We start from the raw sequence: 24,227 nt of genomic DNA on the forward strand, positions 1-24,227 counted from the left end.
TTATTGAAGACCCAGAAATGAACCCACACAATGGTCACTTGATTTTTGACAAAGGAGCGAAATCCATCCAATGGAAAAAAGATAGCATTTTCAGCAAATGGTGCTGGTTCAAATGGAGGTCAACATGTAGAAGAATTCAGATCGATCCATGATTATCACCCTGTACAAAGCTTAAGTCCAAGTGGATCAAGGACCTCCACATCAAACCAGATACACTCAAACTAATAGAAGAAAAACTAGGGAAGCATCTGGAACACATGGGCACTGGAAAAATTTCCTGAACAAAACACCAATGGCTTATGCTCTAAGATCAAGAATCGACAAATGGGATCTCATAAACTGCAAAGCTTCTGTAAGGCAAAGGACACTGTGGTTAGGACAAAACGGCAACCAACAGATTGGGAAAAGATCTTTACCAATCCTACCACAGATAGAGGCCTTATATCCAAAATATACAAAGAACTCAAGAAGTTAGACCGCAGGGAAACAAATAACCCTATTAAAAATAGGGTTCAGAGCTAAACAAAGAATTCACAGCTGAGGAATGCCGAATGGCTGAGAAACACCTAAAGAAATGTTCAACATCTTTAGTCATAAGGGAAATGCAAATCAAAACAACCCTGAGATTTCACCTCACACCAGTGAGAATGGCAAAGATCAAAAACTCAGGTAACAGCAGATGCTGGCGAGGATGTGGAGAAAGAGGAACACTCCTCCATTGTTGGTGGGATTGCAGACTGGTACAACCATTCTGGAAATCAGTCTGGAGGTTCCTCAGAAAATTGGACATTGAACTGCCTGAGGATCCAACTATACCTCTCTTGGGCATATACCCAAAAGATGCCCCAACATATAAAAAAGAAACCTGCTCCCCTATGTTCATCGCAGCCTTATTTATAATAGCCAGAAGCTGGAAAGAACCCAGATGCCCTTCAACAGAGGAATGGATACAGAAAATGTGGTACATCTACACAATGCAATATTACTCAGCTATCAAAAACAACGAGTTTATGAAATTCGTAGGCAAATGGTTGGAACTGGAAACTATCATCCTGAGTGAGCTAACCCAATCACAGAAAGACATACATGGTATGCACTCATTGATAAGTGGCTATTAGCCCAAATGCTTGAATTACCCTAGATCCCTAGAACAAATGAAACTCAAGACGGATGATCAAAATGTGAATGCTTCACTCCTTCTTTAAATGAGGAAAAAGAATACCCTTGGCAGGGAAGAGAGAGGCAAAGATTAAAACAGAGACTGAAGGAACACCCATTCAGAGCCTGCCCCACATGTGGCCCATATACATACAGCCACCCAATTAGACAAGATGGATGAAGCAAAGAAGTGCAGACCGACAGGAGCCGGATATAGATCGCTCCTGAGAGACACAACCACAATACAGCAAATACAGAGGCGAATGCCAGCAGCAAACCACTGAACTGAGAATAGGACCCCCGTTGAAAGAATCAGAGAAAGAACTGGAAGAGCTTGAAGGGGCTCGAGACCCCATATGTACAACAATGCCAAGCATCCAGAGCTTCCAGGGACTAAGCCACTACCTGAAGACTATACATGGACTGACCCTGGACTCTGACCTCATAGGTAGTAATGAATAGCCTAGTAAGAGCACCAGTGGAAGGGGAAGCCCTGGGTCCTGCTAAGACTGAACCCCCAGTGAACTAGACTGTGGGGGGAGGGCAATGGGGGAGGGGTTTGGAGGGAACACCCATAAGGAAGGGGGGGGGAAGGGGATGTTGCCGAAACCGAAACGAATAACACTTGAAATGTATATAAGAAATCCTCAAGTTAATTAAAAAAAAAAGTGGAACAAATGTATCCATAGGAGGGGATAAGGAAGCGAAGTTTAGAGCAGAGACTGAAGGAATGGCCATTCAGAAGCTGCCCTACATGTGGCCCATATATATAAAGCCATCAAAACTAGATATGATGGATGAAGCTAAGAAGTGCATGCTGACAGGGACTGGATATAGATCTTTCCTGAGAGACACAACCTGAACATATCAAATACAGAGGAAAATGCTAGCAGCAAACCACTGAACTGAGAATAGGAACCCCGTTGGAGGAATTAGAAAAAGGATTGAAAGAGCTGAAGGGGCTTGTAACCCCATAAGTACAGCAATGCCACCCAACTTGAGCTTCCGGGGACTACACTACTACCCAAAGACTATACATGGACTGACCCATGGCTCCAACTGCATTCATAGCAGAGGGTGGACTTGCTAGTTACCAATGGAAGGAGAAGTCCTTGGTCCTGCCTAGGTTGGACCTTCGTTGTAGGGGATGGTCTGGGTGGGTAAGTGGGGGTTGATGTGGAAGGGAAAACCCTGTTAGAAAAATGGGATTGAGAAGTGTTAGGGGGTTTATGGACAGGATACCGTGAAAGGGAATAACATTTGAAATGTAAATAAAGAAATATCTAGTAAAAATGCATAGATGCAGAGGTAGCACCCCATGTCTGCTCTTGGTGCCTGTTCAAACTAGAAGGTACCCAGGCCACTGGCCAATCGTGGATTCCTGCTTCTCTTGATCCCAGTGGTCCTAGTCACTCCTGGCATTGGGGCAGTTGTCTCCTTCCCACCTGTGATTTTGGACATGTTAGAGCACCTGGGAGTTGGGTTTCCTCTGGGTGTTGTGAGAATGGGTGCAGAGCCAGTACCCATGGTCAGCTTTGGGCACAGTTTCAGACTGAAAGGAACTGTAACACTGGTTGGATAGGGGTTCCTGCATCCCTGGATTCTGGGGGACCCAGTTACTCTGGGTGATGGGAAGATATTGTGGCCTCTCCTGTGATCCTGGTTTGTCAGAGCATCTAGTAGTTGGGCTCCCTCTGGGAATTGTAGGAGTGGGTGCATAGCCAGCACCCAAGGTCTTCTCCAGGTGCAGGTTTAAACTGGAAGGTACCCGTGCCACTGGCTTCCTGGATCCCAGAGTCCCAGTTACTCCAGATTTGGGGGCAGTTGTGACCTCTTACCCTGTGATCATGGGCATGTTAGTGCACCTGGGAATCGAGTTTTATCTACGTGTTGTCATGAGTCTTTTTCAATAAGTCATTATTTGTGGTTTCAGGCAAGTTCAAAGATTTTATTCTGTCTCCAAATATTGGACCACCCTGGGTTTCTAAAATCACTTTATTGAAACAGTCACTATACACAGTTCATAATAGTGATATTTATGTATGAGGACGGCTGCTCCATTAACTAGCTGAGCAAATGCTCCTGGGTTTGGAAGTTCCTATGTACATAATGCTAGTTGTCTTAATGTCAACCAAATTCTGAATTCATTTACATCTACTGAACTTCATCATAACACAGTATAAGCTAAAATTTAACTAGAATCTAATGCAGTAACATGAAAACTTCCAAGAATCTTCAAAAGAGAGTATTTCAAGCTTACACCTAACATGATAATGAAAACCAGATCCATCTAAACGACTAGACTGGAATAGCAAGAGAACTATCTATTTTCTGTAGAAAATTAATAGTAAAGATTAGCTTTGATATAGATCTAAACTGAACGAAAAGTAAATCTTACAGTACACCCACCATTTGAAGGGTTGAAACAAGGTTCAAAAAAGTAAACTGATATACAAATATATTGATATATAAACAATAGCCTAAGGAGAATAATATCTCAACACTACTAATTACCCTATAAAGTATAGGTGGATTCAATAACATAGACGATATCAATGACACATAAAAGAAAAAAAATTGGATGCCCAGACATGGAAACATTTGTGTAGAGTCTTAATTAAGGGGTGCTCTGCAAGCACCAAGGCCAGCCAGTAATGATTTGAGATAGGCAAGAAGGAATTCTGGTTCAAAGGACTCAGCAGCTGGTTTTCATCCCAATACCAAACAATTAATTTTAGGCATATTTAAGCACAACATAATTTGAAAAAAAAGAGTTTCCTGGTGATAGTGAAATCCCATATCCATAATAGAATGAAAGCATGGATACATCGAAAATTTATCTAAAGTACGTGTGACATCTTCTATAAAAATGGCTTCTGTAAGTTAATTAATGTTGACATCTTAAGGCTCTGAGGAAGATCTTGTATGATATCAGCCATACACATAGTACTAAGGTCACCAGGCTTTTTACCCACCTCCTCTCTGTATATAAAACAGGTCATCCCTCTCTTCCTCGGATGAGATAGCACTGTGTGTGAAAAAGTCCTGGTTTCCCAGGTACTTATCAGTGAGAAGAATAAACCCTATGCCTCCTCCATCTGAAGGGGAAAAATAGAAACAGCCTCAGGAACCACAGATAAAGTGAGAAGATTAAGGATTTAACAAAGCTTATATTATCTTCAGTCAAGCAATAAAAAAAAAAAGTTTGCTCTTTGCCATCTCCTGAGACCCTGTACAAGAGGTAAACCCACTATGGAAAATAACCCAAACTAGTATTCATTTTCAGTGTCCAGTTTCAGCCCTACAAACCTAGATTCCTACTCTATGCCTGACCCTTTATACAGATCCAGCCCCTCATTTGTCACGAAACGAAATCAATTTCAAGAGCTTTCTACTATAACACTAGGACCCATGATCACAGCTATCTGGCCTTCTTACTGCCATGTCAGTATCTTTGAGCCTAGGTATTATGCCTTGTCTGACAGACATATGCAATAGAAACTCAAGCTGAAACATAAACTCAGTGGATTGTAGTGATACATTTTAATAAAAATATATCTTGACACGTTCCTCCAACGACAGAGCTTTTGGACAATCTCATAGCAAAATTAATAGCTTTTGAGATGATAAACAACCACTGTGTACTTAGTACGTGTTTGTACTGTGTATCCTCCCTGTTTTAATCTAACTTGCTCTTACGATAACGTTATAGCCAGCTTTTCTATGTTTTGACTTTCCAATGTTATAAATTGTATGGCACATTTTAAATTATAAACTATATTTTCATGCCCCCTATCTAGAATAATGTGTGTGTGTGTGTGTGTGTGTGTGTGTGTGTGTGTGTGTGTGTGTGTGTGTGTGTGTGTTGCTGTTAATTGCTAAGAGCATCCAACAGGCTAAAAGGAACCTTATACAGCAAATATCTATCATAAATGTTGGAAGCAGCATGTATATAGGGTGATGATATGTGTTTGCTGTTTTAAGTGCTTCTGGATCAGCTGTAATCAGGAAAATGATGTCTTCCCTTGTTAATATTTAAATGTTAAATATTTCCATAAAGAAACTGTAATCCCTTTCCAACTCCCATGTTTTATGTATTCTTCAGCAAACACAGAAGAGAGCCCTTCGTGATGGGCAGTCAGGCCCAGGAGTAAGCACTGCCAGGCGAATTACATGCATACAGCAGAAGACCTGGAATAGACCAGCAACCACACAGTACAGACCGAAGGAAGATACCAGATTCAATTCTGAGCTTTTTCTTTGTCAAATGAATCCAAGAGGAAATGGTTCTTGTTACTCCTTACTGTGTCACTGATTATTTCAGTGTTCTCTGGGGACATCTTTAATATTTTAACTAATGCAGTCGACTGTACAGACTGGCTCCAGTGCAGAAAATTTGTACCTGACGTGTGTCTGTCTACCATCCTCGCAAAAAGAGATGAGGTAGGTAATTGCCCAGAAACATGAAAGTTGAAGAATTTTATGCCTACAAATGTCTTAAAAAGAATTCTAAAATTGCTCCTCAATTATTGTTAAAATGAAGCACACTCTGAAAGTACAAAAAAAGTATGAACTCACAATTATGTAAAGTATGCAATCAAATTCATATTATTCTAACACTATTATGGTAATATATAAACTGAAATTTTAATTCTGGTATAAAAATTTAAATATCAAATACTAAAATAATTATAGCTATTTCTATTTAATGGGACACATATAAAAGATGATGGTTTTAAAGTCAGATAACATGAAATGTGAAAAGAGAGGTTACGTTGTGTAAGTTTTATTTGCCGATAATATTAATCTGCTATAAACTTTCAAATACTTTTATTTTAGGAAAGTTTGTGCACAAGTTGGACTATCAGTTCAATTAAAGACATGGATTGCACAAAATCTATTAAAGAGAAATTGCACACACACACACACACACACACACACACACACATTTACAAATATCTGAAAAGGGTAAAAGTTCAGTCCTGGGAAATTGACTCAGTGTGTAAGAGGGCTTACCCAACAGCAGTAAGTTCTGAATTCAAATCTTTAGCATTTATGTAACATGGTTGGCAAGTATAGCTTAACCACAGCATAGAGGGAAAGAGCTGGGCTAACCCTAAGAGCAGAGGTCAGAGAAAAACAGAAAAAGGTATTTAATATTCTTTAATATTCTCTTCTGCCTTTTTGTGGCTACTCACTGGCAAGCATACACCAAAACTCAATAGCATGCATCACACACACACACACACACACACACACACACACACACACACACTGCAATGTAGAACAAAAAGATGCAATTTCTAAAGCAAAGGTGTGACAAAATAATCAGAAATCAATATAAAGAAATTCAGAAGAGTGTCCTTGGCTGTGAATAATTGCTACAAATATGATTTACTCTGTTCTGCCATCAAATGAATGAGTGATGGAATGTATGACAGAAAGAAGATCCAGCAAACAGCCTCTTAGAAGAAATTTCTTGGGGTTCATCTCATCATATACAGACACCAAACCCAGACAGTACTGCAGATGCCAAGAAGTGCATGCTGACAGGAGTCTGATATACCTGTTTCCTGAATGAGTCTGCCATTGCCTGACAAATACAGACACAGATACTCACAGTCAACTATTGAACTGAGAATGGGGTCTCCAATAGAGGAATTAGAGAAAGGACTGAAGTAGCTGATGGCATTTGCAATCCCACAAGAGAGCAACAATTTCAACCAACCAGACCCCCCAGACCTCCCAGGAACTAAACCACCATCCCAAGAGAACACAGGGATGGACCAATGGCTCTATCCCCACGCATACTAGTGGATGGCCTTGTCTTGGCAACAGTGGGAGAAGAGCCATCGGTGCTATCAAGACTCGATGCCCCAATATAGGGGAATGTCAAAGAAGGGAGGTGGAAAGGTGTGGGTGGGTAGGGGAGGGAGCACCCTCAAAGAAGTGGGGTGAGGGGATGGAATAGCAGGTTTCTGGAAGGGGTTGGCTGGAAAGGGGATAACATTTAATGTAAATGAAAAAATTCCAATAAAAGAAAATAAAACAAGAAATTTCTCTCAGCTGCACAGGAACTCACAGTCTGAAGGAGAAAGGATGCCTAAGAAAGCACATGCAAGAAAGCACATGCAATGGTTGCAAAATATGATCAATTGGCTCCACACATCAAAACCGAAATATTTGTCCTTTGAATGAAGACAGCAATTATAAAATAAACAAAGTTTTCAACTTATCATTATTGTAAAAAATGATGCCGTGGTCACTAGAATTCTTTACCACATAATGCAAACTATGAAAAAATAATGCCAGCAATCAAAGACTCAAGTATGTATCAATCAGGACAGTACTTTATACAAAGAATAGTTCACCCAATAAAAAAATAATAGGAAACACTAAACAATAATAAAAGTATATATTAAATATCTGATATGCATGTGTTATATACATAATTAGAAATAATTGTGTGTGTATTTTCCATGTATGTTACAGTACATACAACTAAGAGCCCAGGTTCTCTTCAACTCCTTATACATTTTCATGGATATAACTTTTAAGGAACCAAAATTGCTCTGTTTGCCTACGGCTTTAACCCCAACACTATAGAAGCAGAGACAAATGTGATGATGAATTAAAGTCTAGCTTGATCTTCATATTGAGCTTCAAGTCATCTAGTAATATTCAGTGATATACTGTGTTAAAATGGGAAATTATACTGATTTTGGAAATATTAAAATAAAAGCAACCTTTTCTAACTGTGAGGATGACCATAACCTTGTGTGTAAAACTCAACGCAGAACATAGCTATTGGTTATCAAAAACTAAGTGGTCAGTCCTGAAAACATAATACAGGTAACATTATGCAGGCAGAACAACTGTAAATTATGAATTCACTTATATATCTGTGTTTGCACATCTATATACATTTGTGTATGTAACAAATAACAGAAAATGAATTTGAAAAGGAGCAAGTAGGGAATATAGGAAGATTTGGAGGGAAAAAAGAAAAGTAGTAAATGAATTATATTATAATCTCAAAAATAAAAAATTAAAATTCACAGTCAATAATGAATATTATAGAAAAGATATATATCTATATCTATATCTACATCTATATCTATATGTATAGTATTAAGGATAAAGTTGACCAACCAAAGTCAGAGAATAACTCATACAAGAAATATATTTGCATATATATGTGATAGTGGGTTGTGGAATAACATTTTCCTAGGCCATATGAATTGCTAGTTTCTATTTTCATCACCATAAAGAACTTATAAAGATAAAATAGATATAATACATCAAAATATATATAATGCAGCAAAAATTGTAAAATGAAACTTTGCAGTAAGATGTATATATGTTAAAAATAGAAGTGTAATCACAACAGTATCAAAAAGGAAAGCAAAAGGAAGAAGACAAACACCAGAGTAGGAGAGTAGGTAGGAACAACTAAAAATACACAGTAGAAATTCAGTTTAAAAAAAAGTCAAGGGAACTAAGAACTGATAATAAAAATGTAAAACAAACAAACATTAAAACATTTTACATTTCTATGAATGAGTGAATATTATATATTATACCTTCGAAATATAAAGTTTCATTAGATGTTTTTATGATTTTGCTATGAACATTTCTCTAATATCAAGCTGGGTAATCCAGAAGAAATTATTGAATGTGTAGTGGAAGATAATAGGTGTAGTAGTCTTCATCATCAACATAGGATAAATCTCAAGTCTTATTTTGTCTAGATTTTATGTTTATTTTATACACTTACTGTTTGTCTGCATACATGTATTGCATCATGTGCAAGCAGTCATCAGATCCCGTGGAACTAAAGTTATGGATGTGGAGAGCTACTAGGATGATTCTCTGAACCACATTCTGGTCCTATGTAAGAGCACCAGGTGTTCTAACCACAGAATGATCTCTCCCAGCACCACACCTTAAGTCTTAGTTGGTAAGTTTTGGGTAAGAACAATATTCAGAAAAGTAAGGTCTCAGGAACTCACAATCTAGTGGCTTTGGTGGAATAGTTTCCAGGCAAAAGAAAGCATTCTTTTCAAAACCTTCCCAATGTTGAAAAAGACAATACATATCTACAATAGGTTTCAAAGCCACCCACATCCTCTACATTAAAACTAGACAAGGAGAGTGTAAGCAAATGTCTCTGATAAATGAATACAGATTACAAAAAAGAGAGAGATCTCAATAGATTGAAGTATCAAACTGAACTCAACATCACATTAAAATAATTTTTCTTCAGGATCAAAATAAATTTATCCATGACCTGAAAGGGTCATGCAACATACAGATCAACTAGTGTATTATTCTCTAGTAAAAGAATCAGCAGTAACATTTCTAGGGCCATGTCCATGGCTGTAGACAACATAGTTGACAAAATTCTATATCCTATCCTTACTTATACTCCCCTCTAATTAGGAATGCACTTTAACTCTATGCAAGTTACATATCAAGAGTTCATAATAACACTTATATTCATCAAAATCATGATAAAGTTCTTTCTCTTGAAATCTCTGCCAGTGTAGCTGCTGATATTACATATAGCTCTACAAGTCCCAGTCAAAGAAGGTAAGAAAAGGGAAAAACAGGCATACAAATTTAAAAGGAAAATTGTTCCTATTTACAGATGACATAATCTAATATACAAAACTCCAAGTTTTCCTCTAACATCTCAGTGTTATTAAAGAAATTCAGCAAAATAACCAGATACACAATACAAAATCTCCATCGTGTTACTGTGATACAAACAAACCTTCTTCTGAGAGAAAACATAAAAGCAATTGAATTCACAATAGCATTGCACAAAATGCATGGGAAGAAATTTTGCCAAGCAGATAAAAGTTCTCTACAATAGAACCATTAAAAAATTTAGAGAATAAAAGAAAGAGACAAATAAATGCAAAGATATTCTGATTTTATGAATATTATTAAAATGCCTGTAGTCTTTGGAACGCTTTAGATGTTTAATGTGCAGCATATAAGATTCTAGAAAGAAAAAAGTTATAAAATTAATTCAGAACCACAAAGCACCTAAAATTCTCAAACTACTCCTGAGCAAAACAAGGATGGAATTATTTTTTTTATTTCAAAATAGCATTATAAGACTTTCATAGTGAAATGAACTTTTACTGGAAGAAAAACAGACGTACATAAAAATGGATGAGAGTAGACAACCCAGAAATAAGTCTACTAATTTAGTCAGTTGCTCTTCAATAAAACTTCAATGACCATTTAATGGGATATAACAATCTCTTCAGTACATAACGATATTTAAGAATCTGGATATGAACATGGAAAGAATAAACTTAAATCCTAATCTCATACCATACATAAATTTGACAAAATAAACACCTCAGTATAGGATGCAAATGTAAAATATGAGATAGATAAAACAGTCCCTTGACATTGTTCATAATTTTGTACATGAATCCAAAACACAAGTAGTGACTATGTATTTTTATGATTTAAAATTAAATAGTTTTGTGAAGCAAAGGAAATAACAATACTTTAAGTATATGTCCTAGAGAAAGTAGAAAGTTTCTGTCAATTACATAGCTCAGAAATTGTTTTACATAAAATGCCTATAAACAGCTCAGACAATTCAATTGCAAGAAAATTAACAGCCTAATTTAAAAGTGGATAGGAGAAATGGGTAGACATTTTTCTAAGGAAAACCTACAAATTGCAATAAAACAAATGCTCATCATCACTAATCTTCAGAGACATTGAATCAAAACTGTAATATGATATTTTCGCCTGGCCTGTGAGAAGAGCTACTATTCAACAAATTAAGTTTGTGTTGACTGCAGTGAAGAGGTTTAGAGAAGAAATGTTCATATGCAGATTTTTAAATATATTTATGTACGGAAGAGATTGTACACTCTTAGTGAAAACATAAATTACTCCAACCCATTGATAAAAATATGATGGAAGAATCTCAAAAGCTTCAAAGGGATCTTTCCTACAGTCAGACTCACCTTACATATCCAAAGCAAATCCAGCGCTGGCCTTTAGGATCAGTTGATAGCCATGGTAATATTATATTTTTACAAAATGATGTAAATTTTATTATCCAATTACTTGCCTGTGATCAGCCTTTTATCTCTGTAGTAAGGACTGAAAACCCAAGTCCAGTGAGCTGAAAAGGCTAATCATTAAGGTGTTCCTTTTGCTCTCAACCTCTTTCTTAGTATCTGATGAAAGATAAAATCCACACTTATTTTGAGCAATACTCTGCCTCCAACTCTGGTCTGTAGACTTTTTGCCTAGTGTCTTGTGCTGCAGGCAAGCATGTTAGTCATTTAAGTAATTTTCTTAATTATGATTGATGAAGGTAAGTCGCTGCCCTTTGTGGGTGGTGCTATCCATAGCTTGGCGGTCCTGGGGTCTATCAAAGGGCAGGCTGAGCAAGCAATGAAGAGCAAGCATCACCTCCTGCCTAAAAGTTTCTTTGCTGTTTGAGTTTCTGTCCTGGCATCCTTGAATGATTAACAGTGATGAAGAAATATAAGTCTAACAAACCCTCTTCTCCCAAGTAGACTTGTTCATGTTGTTCTAGCATAGCAATTATAATTCCTACTAAGACAGTGTCTGTATATGACTCAGTTTCCTCACTTCATTTTATTAACATAAATGATGTTGAAATTTTGCAGGCACACTATTTTACTTTAAAAACCATCTATAGTTTATTGATGGTAGATTCAGTTTAAACTTCAGACAAGTTTGCTTTTCATTCCACATTTAATTTTGTTTCTTTAGCATTGTGTTTCCTTAATGGTATTCCTAGTCAAAGTGATGTCTTCTATATGTCACACATGGTATAAAACAGAATTGGAAGAACTGTACCCAAACATGTCAGTAAACAAAGGGTGGAAAGTATGTTTCTTTACATTTCAATCATCCTGTGTGATTTGTCTTCATGCCTACTCTGGATCACCATGGTCTATCAGTTTCGTTTGTTTATATCCTATGGTTTATGACTCAGATATTACTACTGTCTTTAAATGAGTTTTTGGGCTATCTGTTTCAGACACATAGGGATTCCTGTGCCTCAGGTCCACTAAAAATTAGAGCTGTCTTCTTAAATAATAATCTTATTCAGTGGAACACACCTTAAACTTCCAGCCAGCACAATCAACCAGCACATTGTGAATTCCTGTGGCTATCGGACACTGACCATTTGGAAGGTTCTTCTTTTCAGGCTTGTTCCTTTTGATGATCTTCTATTCTCTGAAATTCACACAAACTATATCTCATATTTCAAAGTTAATATAAGTATATTGAGATTTCTTTGTGATAGAGTTCATGACCCTTAGTCTTTTTCAGTAGTTTATATGTTTTTATGATCAAATTCTAAAATAATCAAAATCACAATATATTACTTACATTTCTGTTGCTCTGACAAAATACCCTGCCATAAAACAATTTATAGTAAAAAAAATTTATTTTGGCTTTCAATTCCAGAGGGATAGAATATATAAAAGTAGAAAAACATGACAGCAGCATGGTAATAGGAGTAGGATCCTAGACAACAATTTATCAGGTGAACGTAGGCAGAGGAAGAGAGAACAGGCTAACATTCTATGTTGGAAAGTTCTCATTCAAACCATGACACTAACTGAAAACTGTCAGGGGTTATAAAATTATGTAGCTAATTAAATGAATGGATTTTTTCAAAAAACATTCAAAAGAATAATGTTGTTGCTCTTTTAAGAGAATGCATGAACTTTAATATAAAATCCTCCTTGGTAGAAACAATAGCACAATCACATATAAAGTGAGAGGATAATTTTACACAATATATTAGGAGACGTAATTAGAAAGCTTAGCATCAGAAATGTTGAAAGCTTCACTGTGAATCTCAACAATAATACAATGAAAAGGAATCTTTATAAGAATAAGAAAGCAGTGGAAAAGACAGTGTTTAAAATGTTCATTCTTGAATAAAAGAAGCTTAGAGATGTACAATTATAAGAAAGCATTCATTTGAAAAAAGATTTTTAAAAATTAAATGTTAAATTTAATTGTTTGCTTCAGAAACAAATTCATCATTGTCAAGAACAAAAGGGAAGGAAAGCAACAGCTATCTTCTGTAGGTTTTTGATTATCTACCAAGTACTCTAGCTTAAAAAGACAGATTTAATGATGAGACAACAGGAAAAAAAAGATTATAAGTTGAAAATATTTCAACTTTGTTAGTTTTTAAAAACAATTACATATTATCCTGACCATCATTTTCTGTCCACTGACGAGTCAAATGTCTAAAAAGCTAACAAGGGAATTCTCAGGGAAGATATGGCAAGTGAGAACCATGAGTATATTTTTGAGGAATAAAACTGAAATGTTATTTATGTACATACATGTATATACATATTAACTATGAAGAGGAAATTGTATATGTTGAAATTATTCAAGTTCATTTGAAAGTGTTGGTTTGAGATTTCCTGCAAATAGGACAACACACTAAAAATTCTGATAGATCCAAAACTTACTGTCTGTGAATGTGAATGTGAGTGTGAGTGTGAATGTGTGTGTTTGTGTTAGAAAGAGAGAGAGAGAGAGAGAGAGAGAGAGAGAGAGAGAGAGAGAGAGAGAGAGAGAGAGAGAGAAAGCAGCAGAGCTGGGGAGTGATATAAACCTATGTGAGGGTACTTCTGATGGCCAAACATGTGTATCCCCTGGAGATAAAATTGCATTTCGATGTGACCTTCCTGCCACCAGACTTGGATGCCAGAATACAATCTGAAGTCCTCTACAAGAACAGTATGATTTTGCAAACTCTAATTAATCTCTCTAGACTATGCTGTTGTTTTTCAATGTATATGAAATGTCAGATACTCTTTTAATTTTAATTAAAATGTTCCTTGGTGTGATAAATCTATGGAAGAGAAGAAAAGGAGAGACAAACTATTCTTTCAGAATATGCTTGCAAACATTTGTATCAACAGATTGATATATCGGAGACATGGAGTACTCTACTGGGAAATGAATATGATATCAAAATACACCTCAGCAGATGTATTTGCAACTAGGGTAAACATGCACAGGTGCATAAGTCATATTTGGACATAAGTGAGAACATCAGAGTATACATTAGCTGTCTTTTGTTTGTTAATTTGTTTGTTTCTACATAATAAACATTCAGTAGCCAACTCTCTCCTGCGTAAACCAGAATTAAGTCAGAGTGCTGTGGTGGGAAGGAGGCACAGTTGGTTTTTAGAAATTCCTTCCACTAACTCAGTTCAAAACTGAGATATATTCATTGATGCATAATTTATTATCCAATAATTAATGTTTTCTACAGTTTATGTGATCAACAGCTTAAATTAAGCACAGATTTTTTTTTTTTTTAGAGTATAGAATAGAGTTTATTCAGGGCATGGGGAGAGGAGTTAAGAGGGCAGTAGAAGCAGAGAAAGGCCAAGAGATAAAGCGAGGGAGGGAGAGGTGGAGGTAGGGAGAGAGAAAGCTAAGCACAGATTTTTAAAAGAAATCTAATGATAGAATGAGGGGTGGAGTATTTATATCAAATGTATTAATAAGTAAACATCAGTCTTAATGCAACAATTAGATACATTTGATGAAAAATATTTTATTCAGAAAAATAAAATAATGTATAATTAGGGATGTTAAGTTAATATTTAAAAATGAAATAAAAGTGTGTCTAGATAATTTTAAAGTATAACTATGTCATTCTAATAGCAAAATTTGTTTTTCATTTCAAGTGAAAATTTATGAATCTAAGATAATTCATAATTTTTTATGAATCTAAGATAAAGTGTACGTGAAAACATTTGAAAAAAACCATATGCCTACATAAAATAATTTAAGAAGAAAGAAAAACAAAACAGGGCCTAGAGAGGGCTCTGTGTGTAAACATAACAGTGACCTAACTAAGAACAAAAACCAGGACACCAGAAAAAATGTGAACTGACTCACATAGGGATCATCTGGCTTCCACATACACACCACACAAACACATATTTACATACAATGAAAATAATTTTTTAAAAAGAGCACCAAGATTTGCAAATTTTGTAAACCTTAGATCATTGAGCTACATGTAAAATAATAAATGTTTATGTCAGCACAGCATGTTACTTTCTAATGTTGAATATTTCTTTTCTCACTAAAATATAACATTTAAAAAACATATTCATGGTAGTAGGTATAGATATAATTTTAAACAGAACAAAAACAAGACATAAGAACTATGATTAAGACATAATTCTTTGAAAATGAGTTAACTGCTTTAAAATAGTGTATGGAAAGGGTTGGGAATATCCTCTTGGGTATGAGGGAGGAGGAATGGGAGGAGGAACTGTGAAAAAAAATTTAAAAATTAAAAGAAAATAAAAGAAAAAGTAAAAGCCCTATGCAGGTTTAGGAAAGTATCAGGCCACTTTTCTAAAATAATTCTAAGGCTAAGTGGAAGAAGAAAAGTGTGCTACCACTCACTAATGTGATAACATTTCTCATGGAAACATCAGCATCAGAGCTACTAGATAGCATGTTTCAATGCTATCATCACACACTGTTAGATGTAGAGGAAAATACACAAAATCATATATGCATGCTAGCACATAACAGATGTCCATATGAGTCTATAAATTACTTAAGACTGTGACTGAGAGCAAACTCTCATCGTAATAGGCTATTTAGGGGAACAAATGATAGGAACACTCACAGGTCTTGTTAGCGATATGGTAGCATTTGAAGAGTATCTAATTAAGTGTTCTCTAAATTATTGTGTTTTACGTATGTGAAAGAAAGTGTAAAAATGATAGCCACATCCCACAAGACACAGAAAATGAGAACAAACTAATTAAGCAGGTGATGGTAAATTTCTGATGATAGTAAAGATGGACTGATTTCCTCTTTGAAGTTAGATGTAAATTTAGCAGTATCAGGGACTCAGTTCGCACATCATTTTATTGTAGTTGATGTCACTGTCTTGCTTTTAACCTGGGTACATCTTACATTTTAAAACCTGTGTAGTTTGTGGAAAGATTAGCCATAGATATATTGCTCAAAGAGTTGAAATTAATATAAAGAGCTCAAAGATGAAGGCAAAAGAAATGGGCCTGAATAAAGAATAATAAAAAAAAAAATTGGAAAGCAAAATTCTGTGTGGGGTTTTGTAGGACACTTGAAGCTCCATGCAGTGATATGGTCTACAATGATTTTGCCACTTCCCTTGAAAAACTTAGTTCTCGAATATCACTATCATAATCATCACTATAAGAAAGAGAGGCTCGGAAAAAGGACATGATTTTATTTGGATACAGCTCTTCATGATTGACTTTGATTTACATTGGTTTTTGCATGTTTTGATGTCCCTACTACTAAGATTTCCGTGAAAGAAAAAGTTAATCTTATCTAGGAAACAAAAAGAGAAATCAAGAAGGAAAGGAAAGGGAAGAGGAGGATGAGGGTATGTGCAGGTAATAAGAAAAGAAATAATTGGCTTCCAGTCTCCTTCTGAACCCAGAGCTAAGTCTGTTACACAGCTCTCCATACCCAAGAAGTACACTCACTCTTAAACCAACAGGTGATACCACACTTTTGTTCAAATAACTGTCTAAAGATGGACCTGCCAGGAATACACAAGGTACAAGAACCACAGAGCAGCCTGGAAAAGGATCCTTCCTGTCTTTGTTTGCACACTGGAACTAAGGCTGTCCTACAGTACTCCATATACAAATCCTGCATGGAGAGAGTTGGTCTCCCAGTAGTGCTCTCACTCTTAAGATCATGATTCACAGGACCACAGGAGGGACAAGCTCCAGTTAGAGGTGGAAATTCCAACTAACACCAGAGATAACCAGATTGTGAGAGGCAAGCACAAGAACATAAGCAACAGAAATCAAGGCTACTTGACATCAGCAGAACACAGTTTTCCCACTACAGCAAGTTCTGGATAGCCCAAAACACTTAAAAAGGAAGATTTTGATTTAAAATCACATCTCATGATGATGACAGAAGAATTTAAGAAAGATATAAATAACCTCCTTAAAGAAATACTGGAGAACACAGGTAAACAAGTTGCCCTTAAAGAGACGACACAAAAATCCCTTAAAGAATTATAGGAAAACACAACCAAACAAGTGCAGGAATTGAAAAAATAGAAACAAACCTGGAAAGATAAAACCTAGGAAAGAGATCAGGAGTCACCAAGGCAAATATCACAACCGAATGCAACAGATAGAAAAGAGAATCACAGGGGAAGAAGATATCATAGAAAACATTGACAAAATAATAAAAGAAAATACAAAATTCAAAAAGCTCCTGATCCAAATGTCCAGGAAATCCAGGACACAATTAGAAGACCAAGCCTAAGGATAATAGGTATAGAAGAGACCAAAGATTCCCAATTTAAAGGGCCAATAAATATCTTCAACAAATTTATGGAAGAAAATTTTCCTAACGTAAAGAAAGAGATGGCTAAGAACACACAAGAAGCCTAAAGAACTACAAGTAGATTGGATCAGAAAAGAAATTCCTCCCATCATATCAGAGACAAAACACCAAATGCACAAAGCAAAGAAAGAATACGAAAAACAGTAAGGGGGAAAAGTGATATAAAAAGCCAGACCTATCAGAATTAGGCCAGACTTCTCAACAGAAACTATGAAGACTAGAATATACTGAGCAGATGTCATACAGACCATAAGAGAACACAAAGGCCAGCCCAGGCTACTACATGGAACAAAACTCTCATTTATTATAGATGGAAAAACCAAGATATTCCAAGACAAACCAGATTTTCACAATATCTTTCCACAAATCCAGCCCTACAAAGGATAATAAATGAAAAATTCCAAAACAAGGAGGGAAACTATACCCTAGAAAAAGCAATAAAGTAATTTATCTTTCAACACACCCAAAAGAAGATAGCCACACAAACATAATTCCACCTCTAACAGCAAAAATAACAGGAAGCAACAATCACTACTCCTTAATATCTCTTAACACCAATGGACTCAATTCCCCAATAAAAATACATTGACTGACAAACGAGATACTTGAACAGTGCTCAGCATTTTGCTGCATACAGGAAAAATGTCTCAGTGACAAAGACAGACACTACCTCACAGTAAAAGGCTGGAAAAAAATTTCCAAGCAAATGGTCACAAGAAATAAGAAACAAGCTAGAGCAGCCATTCAAATATCAAATAAATAAATAAATAAATAAATAAAATAAATAAATAAATAAATAATTGGCTTTCAACCAAAAGTTATCAAAAGACAAAGAAAGACACGTTTTATTCGTTGAAGAAAAAAATCTACCAAGAAAAACTCTCAATTCTGAACTTAAATGCTCCAAATGCAAGCACACCACATTCATAAAAGAAACTTTACTTAAGTACAAAGCACACATTGCACCTCACACAATAACAGAAAACTTCAACACCCTACTCTCATCATAGGATAAAATATGGAAGCAGAAATTAAAGAGACGTAAAAAAACTGACAGAAGTTATGAACAAAATGGATTTAACAGATATCTATTAAGCATTTCATTGTAAAACAAAAGATTATATCTTCTTCTCAGAACCTCATAGTTTCTTCTCCAAAACTGACCATATAATGTGTCAAAAAACAGACCTCAACAGATAGAAGAAGATTGAAATTCTCCCATGTGTATCGTATCAGATCACTTTTCACTAAAGTCTGGTCTTCAATAAAAAACAAAAATAACGGGAACTCCACATATGCAAAGAAGCTGAACAATGCTCTATCCAATGATAACTCGGTCAAGGAAGAAATAAAAAAGAAATTAAAGACTATTTAGAATTTATTAAAAATGAAGGCATAGCATTCACAAACCCATGGGACACATAAAGCATTGCTAAGAGGAAAACTCATAGCTCTGAGTGCCTCCAAAAACCAACTGGAGGGAGCATACAATTACAGCTTGACAGCACACCTGAAAGCTCTAGAATAAAAATAAGCAAATAAACCCAAAAAGAAGTAGATGGCAAGAAATATTCAAACTCAGGGCAGAAATCAACCAAGTAGAAATAAAAGAACTATACAAAGGATCAACAAAACCAGGAGCTGGTTCTTTGAAAAAATAAACATGATATATAAGCACTTAGCCAGACTAACTAGAGGGCACAGAGACAGTATCCAAATTAACAAAATCAGAAAAGAAAAGGAAGACATAACAACAGATACTAAGGAAATTAAAACAAAATTACCAGATCCTACTACAAAAGCCTATACTCGACAAAACTTGAAAATCTGGATGAAGTGAACAATTTTCTAGACAGATAATTGGTACCAAAGTTAAATCAGGATCACATAAACCATCTAATTTGACCCATAAACTGTAAAGGAACAGAAGCAGTCATTAAAAGTTTCCCAACCAAAACAATCCCAGGACCAGATGGGTTTATTGCAGAATTCATTCAGAACTTCAAAGAAGACCTAACACCAATACTTTTCAAAATATTTCCCAAAATAGAAATAGAAGGAACACAACCCCATTTTGTATATGAAACCACAATTATACTTGTACATTAATTACATGAAGACCCAACAAAGAAAGAGATCTTCAGAGAAATTTTACTTATCAATGGAAAAATAATGAAAAAATTCTCACAAACCAAATCCAAAAACACATCAAAGCAATCATTCACCATAATCAAGTAGGCTTCATCACAAGGATATAAGGATGTTTCAATATAAAAACCCCATTAATGTAATCCACTACATAAACAAAATCAAAGAAAAAAAACTACATGACCATCTCATTGGATGCTAAGAAAGCATTTGACAAAATTCAACATTCCTTCATGATAAAAGTCTTTAAAATGTCAGGAATTGAAGGTCTATACCTAAACATTGTAAATATAACAAACTGATATCAAACATTAAACTAATTGGAGCTAAACTTGAAGCAATCCCACTAAAATCAGACTAGACATGGCTGCCCATTTACTCTCTACTTATTCAATGTAGTCCTTGAGGTCCTAGACAAAGTAATTAGACAGCAAAATGAGCTCAAAGGGATACAAATTGGAAAGTTAAAACTCAAAACATCACCATTGCAGATGATATGATAGTATATGTAATTGACCCCAAAAATTTCAACAGACAACTCATACAGTGGAGAAACAACTTCAGCAAAGTCACTGGATATAACATTAACTCAAACAAATTAGTAGTCTTCCTCTACTCAAAGAATAAACAGGCTGAGAAAGAAATTAGGGAAATGACACACCTCACGATAGTCACAAATAATATAAAATACCTCTTTATGACTCAAATGATACAAGTGAAAGATCTTTTTGGCAAGAACTTCATGTCGCTGAAGAAGAGATTGAAGAACATTAAAGAAGATGAAATGATCTCCCATACTCATGGATTAGCTGTATTAATATAGCAGAAATGGCATCCTTGCTGAAAGAAGTCAACAGATTCAATGCAATCTTCATCAAAATGCCAACTTGATTCTTCACACAGTTAGAAAGAACAATTTGCATATTCATTTGGAATAACAAAACAAAAAAAAAACAAAAAAAAGGATAACAAAAACTATTCTCAACAATATAAAAACTTCTGGGATAATCTAATCACCATCCCTGACCTCAAGCTCTAATACAGGGCAATCTTGATAAAAACTTCATGGTATTGGTACAGAGGCAGGCAGGTGAATCAATGGAATAGAATTGAAGACCCAGAAATGAACCCACATATCTATGGTCCATTGATTTTTGTCAAAGTACCTAAAAACATCCAGTAGAAAAAAAGACAGCATTTTCAGCAATGGTGCTGTTTCAACTGGTGTCAGCATGTAAAAGAACACAAATCAATTCATTTTTATCTCCCTGTGCAAAGCTCAAGTCTAAATGAATTGAGGAGCTCTGCATCAAAGCAGATACACTGAAACCAATAGAAGAGAAAGTGGGGAAGAGTCTCACACACATAGGCACAGGGCAAAATTTCCTGAACAGAACACCAATTACTTATGCTTTAAGATCATGAATAGACAAATGGGATCTCATATGACTACAAAGCTTCTGTAAGGCAAAAGACGCTGTCATTAGGACAAAACGGCAAGCAACAGAATGGGAAAAAATCTTTACCAATCCTACAAGTGATAGAGGGCTAATATCTAAAATATACAAAGAACTCATGAAGTTAGACTCCAGACAGCTAAATAACCCCATTAAAAATAGAATACAGAGCTAAACATCAAATTCTCAGCTGAGGAATATCAAATAGCTAAGCAGCACCTAAAGAAAGGTTCAACATCCTTAGTGTTCAGGGAAATGCAAATCAAAACAACCCTGAGATACCACCTCACACCAGTCAGAAAGGTTACGATCAATAATTGAGCTGACAGCAGATCCTAGTAAGTATGTGGAAAAAGAGGAACACTCCTCTTTTGTCGTTGGGATTGCAAGATTGTCCAACTACTCCAAAAATCAGTCTGTCAGTTCCTCAGAAAATGGGACATAGTGCTACCTGTGGACCCAGCTGTATTCTTCCTGGGCATATACTCAAAAGATGTTCCAACATAGGACAAAGACACATGCTCCACTATGTTTAATGTTCATAGCCGCCTTATTTATAATAGCCAGAAGCTGGAAAGAACCCAGAAGTCCTTCAACAGAGGAATGAATAGATACAGAAAATGTGGTACATCTACACAATGGTGTACTACTCAGCTATTAAAAACAATGACTTCATGAAATCCATATGCAAATTTATGGAACCAGTAAACATCATTGTGAGTGAGCTAACCCAGTCACAAAAGAGAACACCTGGTATGTAATCACTGTTAAGTTGATATTAGCCCCAAAGTTCAGAATAACAAGATACAAGTCCTAGATCAAATGAAGCTCAAGAAGAAGGAAGACCAAAGTTTGGATGCTTCAGTCCTCCTTAGAATGGGAAATCTCATACTCATGGGAGAAAATACAGGGACATACAGTGGAGCAGAGACCGAAGGATAGTCCTGCAGAAACTGACCTACTTGGACATCTATCCTATATTCATCCACTAAACCCAGTCACTATTTCAGATGCTAAGTAGTACTTGCTGACAGGAGTCTGATATGGATTTCTCCTTAGAGGCTCTGCCAGAGCCTTATTCACACAGATTAAGGTGCTTATCGCTAACCATCAGATTGAGCACTGGGAACCCAATGGAGGAGTTAGAGAAAGGACTGAAGGAGCTGAAGGGGTTTTGATACCCATAGGAAAAACAACAATATAAGCCATTCAGATACCCCATAGCTCTAATAGACTAAACCACCCACCAAAGAGTACACTTGAGAGGACCCGTAGCTCCGAGTGTATATGTAGCAGAAGATAGCATTTCTGGCATCAGTAAGAGAGGGATCCCTTAGTCCTGTGAAAACTTATTTCCCCATTGTAAGGGAATGACAGGATGTTGAGGTGGGTGTGTATGAGTGGGAGGGGAATCATCCTCATAGAAGCAAAGGGAGGAAGGATGGGAGGTGGGGGAACCAGGGAATGGTTCAGATTACAAATGTAAATACATAAACTATCAAAAAATAAAAGAAAAAAATCGGGCTGGGGAGATGGCTCAGTGACTAAGAGCACTGACTGCTCTTCCAGGGGTCTTGAGTTCAATTCCCAGCATCCACACAGTGACTCGCAAATATGTGTAATAGAATCGATCGTTTCTTCTGGTGTGTCTGAAAACAGTGATAGTGTACACAAAAAAAATAAATATTTAAAAAACAAAGTCACAAATTCAATAGAAAAACAATAAAAGTTAAAAGTTCAGACAAGGAAAAGGAAAACTTACTTTTTTTCAATGGAATCTCACAAGAGGAGTTGGAGAGGAAAATGAGGATGACTATTACCAAGATACATTGTATATGTTTATTAGATATCAAAATACCGAAATAAAACCAATGCATTCAGTTCTCCCGGAAAATATATCTCTGCCCTGATCCCCCAGACACACATTGTTTTCACCCTTCCCAGTCATAGTAGGTAATAAGGGAAGGCCACCTACCTAGCAATAGATGGTCAACACAAAACTAAATAAATGACTTTGGCAGGGGTAGTTTTTTTTATTTGTTTTTGTCTCATATTTAGTTGTTTGGGCATTTTTGTCTTATTTTTCTTTTTTAATGTATATTTGTTTGACTGTTTTTTACATTATGGATTTTTGTGTATGTCTGCATTTGTTTCATAGGTATTTTAACTGTATTATTCTCTATTGTTGGGTTTTGTTTGTTTTTTATCTTGCATGCTTGCTTGTGTTCTAAAGAGAGAGAAGGAAAGGGAATGGATTTGGGATATATATGTCCCGAGAACACTACAGATATTCAAGAAGCAGACACTAGTATTATAAAACCACTTAGATTATTGACTATGTTTGAGAATTCAGAAATGACAGCTTCCTAGCATTCTGCATCATGCAATCTCTCTATTAAAATAACAAAAAGGGTTCAGGAGACAGAGAAGTGGTTTCCTGTTATTACAAGAAAAAGATCATTTCCTACACAGAGATCACATCCAGCCTAGTGCTGCTCATGGAACATCCATTCTATACAGTCATCAGAAGACAGAATAGGAACTAAATTGCACCATGGATGATTGTCAGTTTAATATTCTCCATTGTTATATTCTCAGGAAAATGGGATGGATTTATATTTAATATAATAGTGGGAAAATGATACTTGTTGTAGCAGCTAATATTATAAACATTTGCTCTAAAAATGGCTCTGTCTGAACCCAACATCTGTGTTTGAGCCCTTTGCCATTACTCCTTGTGAGAAGGCAATTTTATTCTGTTTTTTTTTTTTAACTCAGCTGAATAGGCATGCACAGGGACTCTTGTTCATTCTATACGAATTCTTTGATAAAATAAGAATTTAGATGAAATATCTTAATTTCAGAAAGTGACCCTGTGTTGTATATATTTATAGTTCCACAAAAAATCAAAGATAAAGGTGGATTTGGGGAGAAAAATGTGAGATTCTTAATATCAGTGCTTGAGAACCAAACTGAAATACTCAGAAATAGGAAAATGTTAATGAAAAGTTTTGATAAGGC

Source organism: Rattus rattus, chromosome 6 (assembly GCF_011064425.1).
Source record: "Rattus rattus isolate New Zealand chromosome 6, Rrattus_CSIRO_v1, whole genome shotgun sequence".
Taxonomy (NCBI): domain Eukaryota; kingdom Metazoa; phylum Chordata; class Mammalia; order Rodentia; family Muridae; genus Rattus; species Rattus rattus.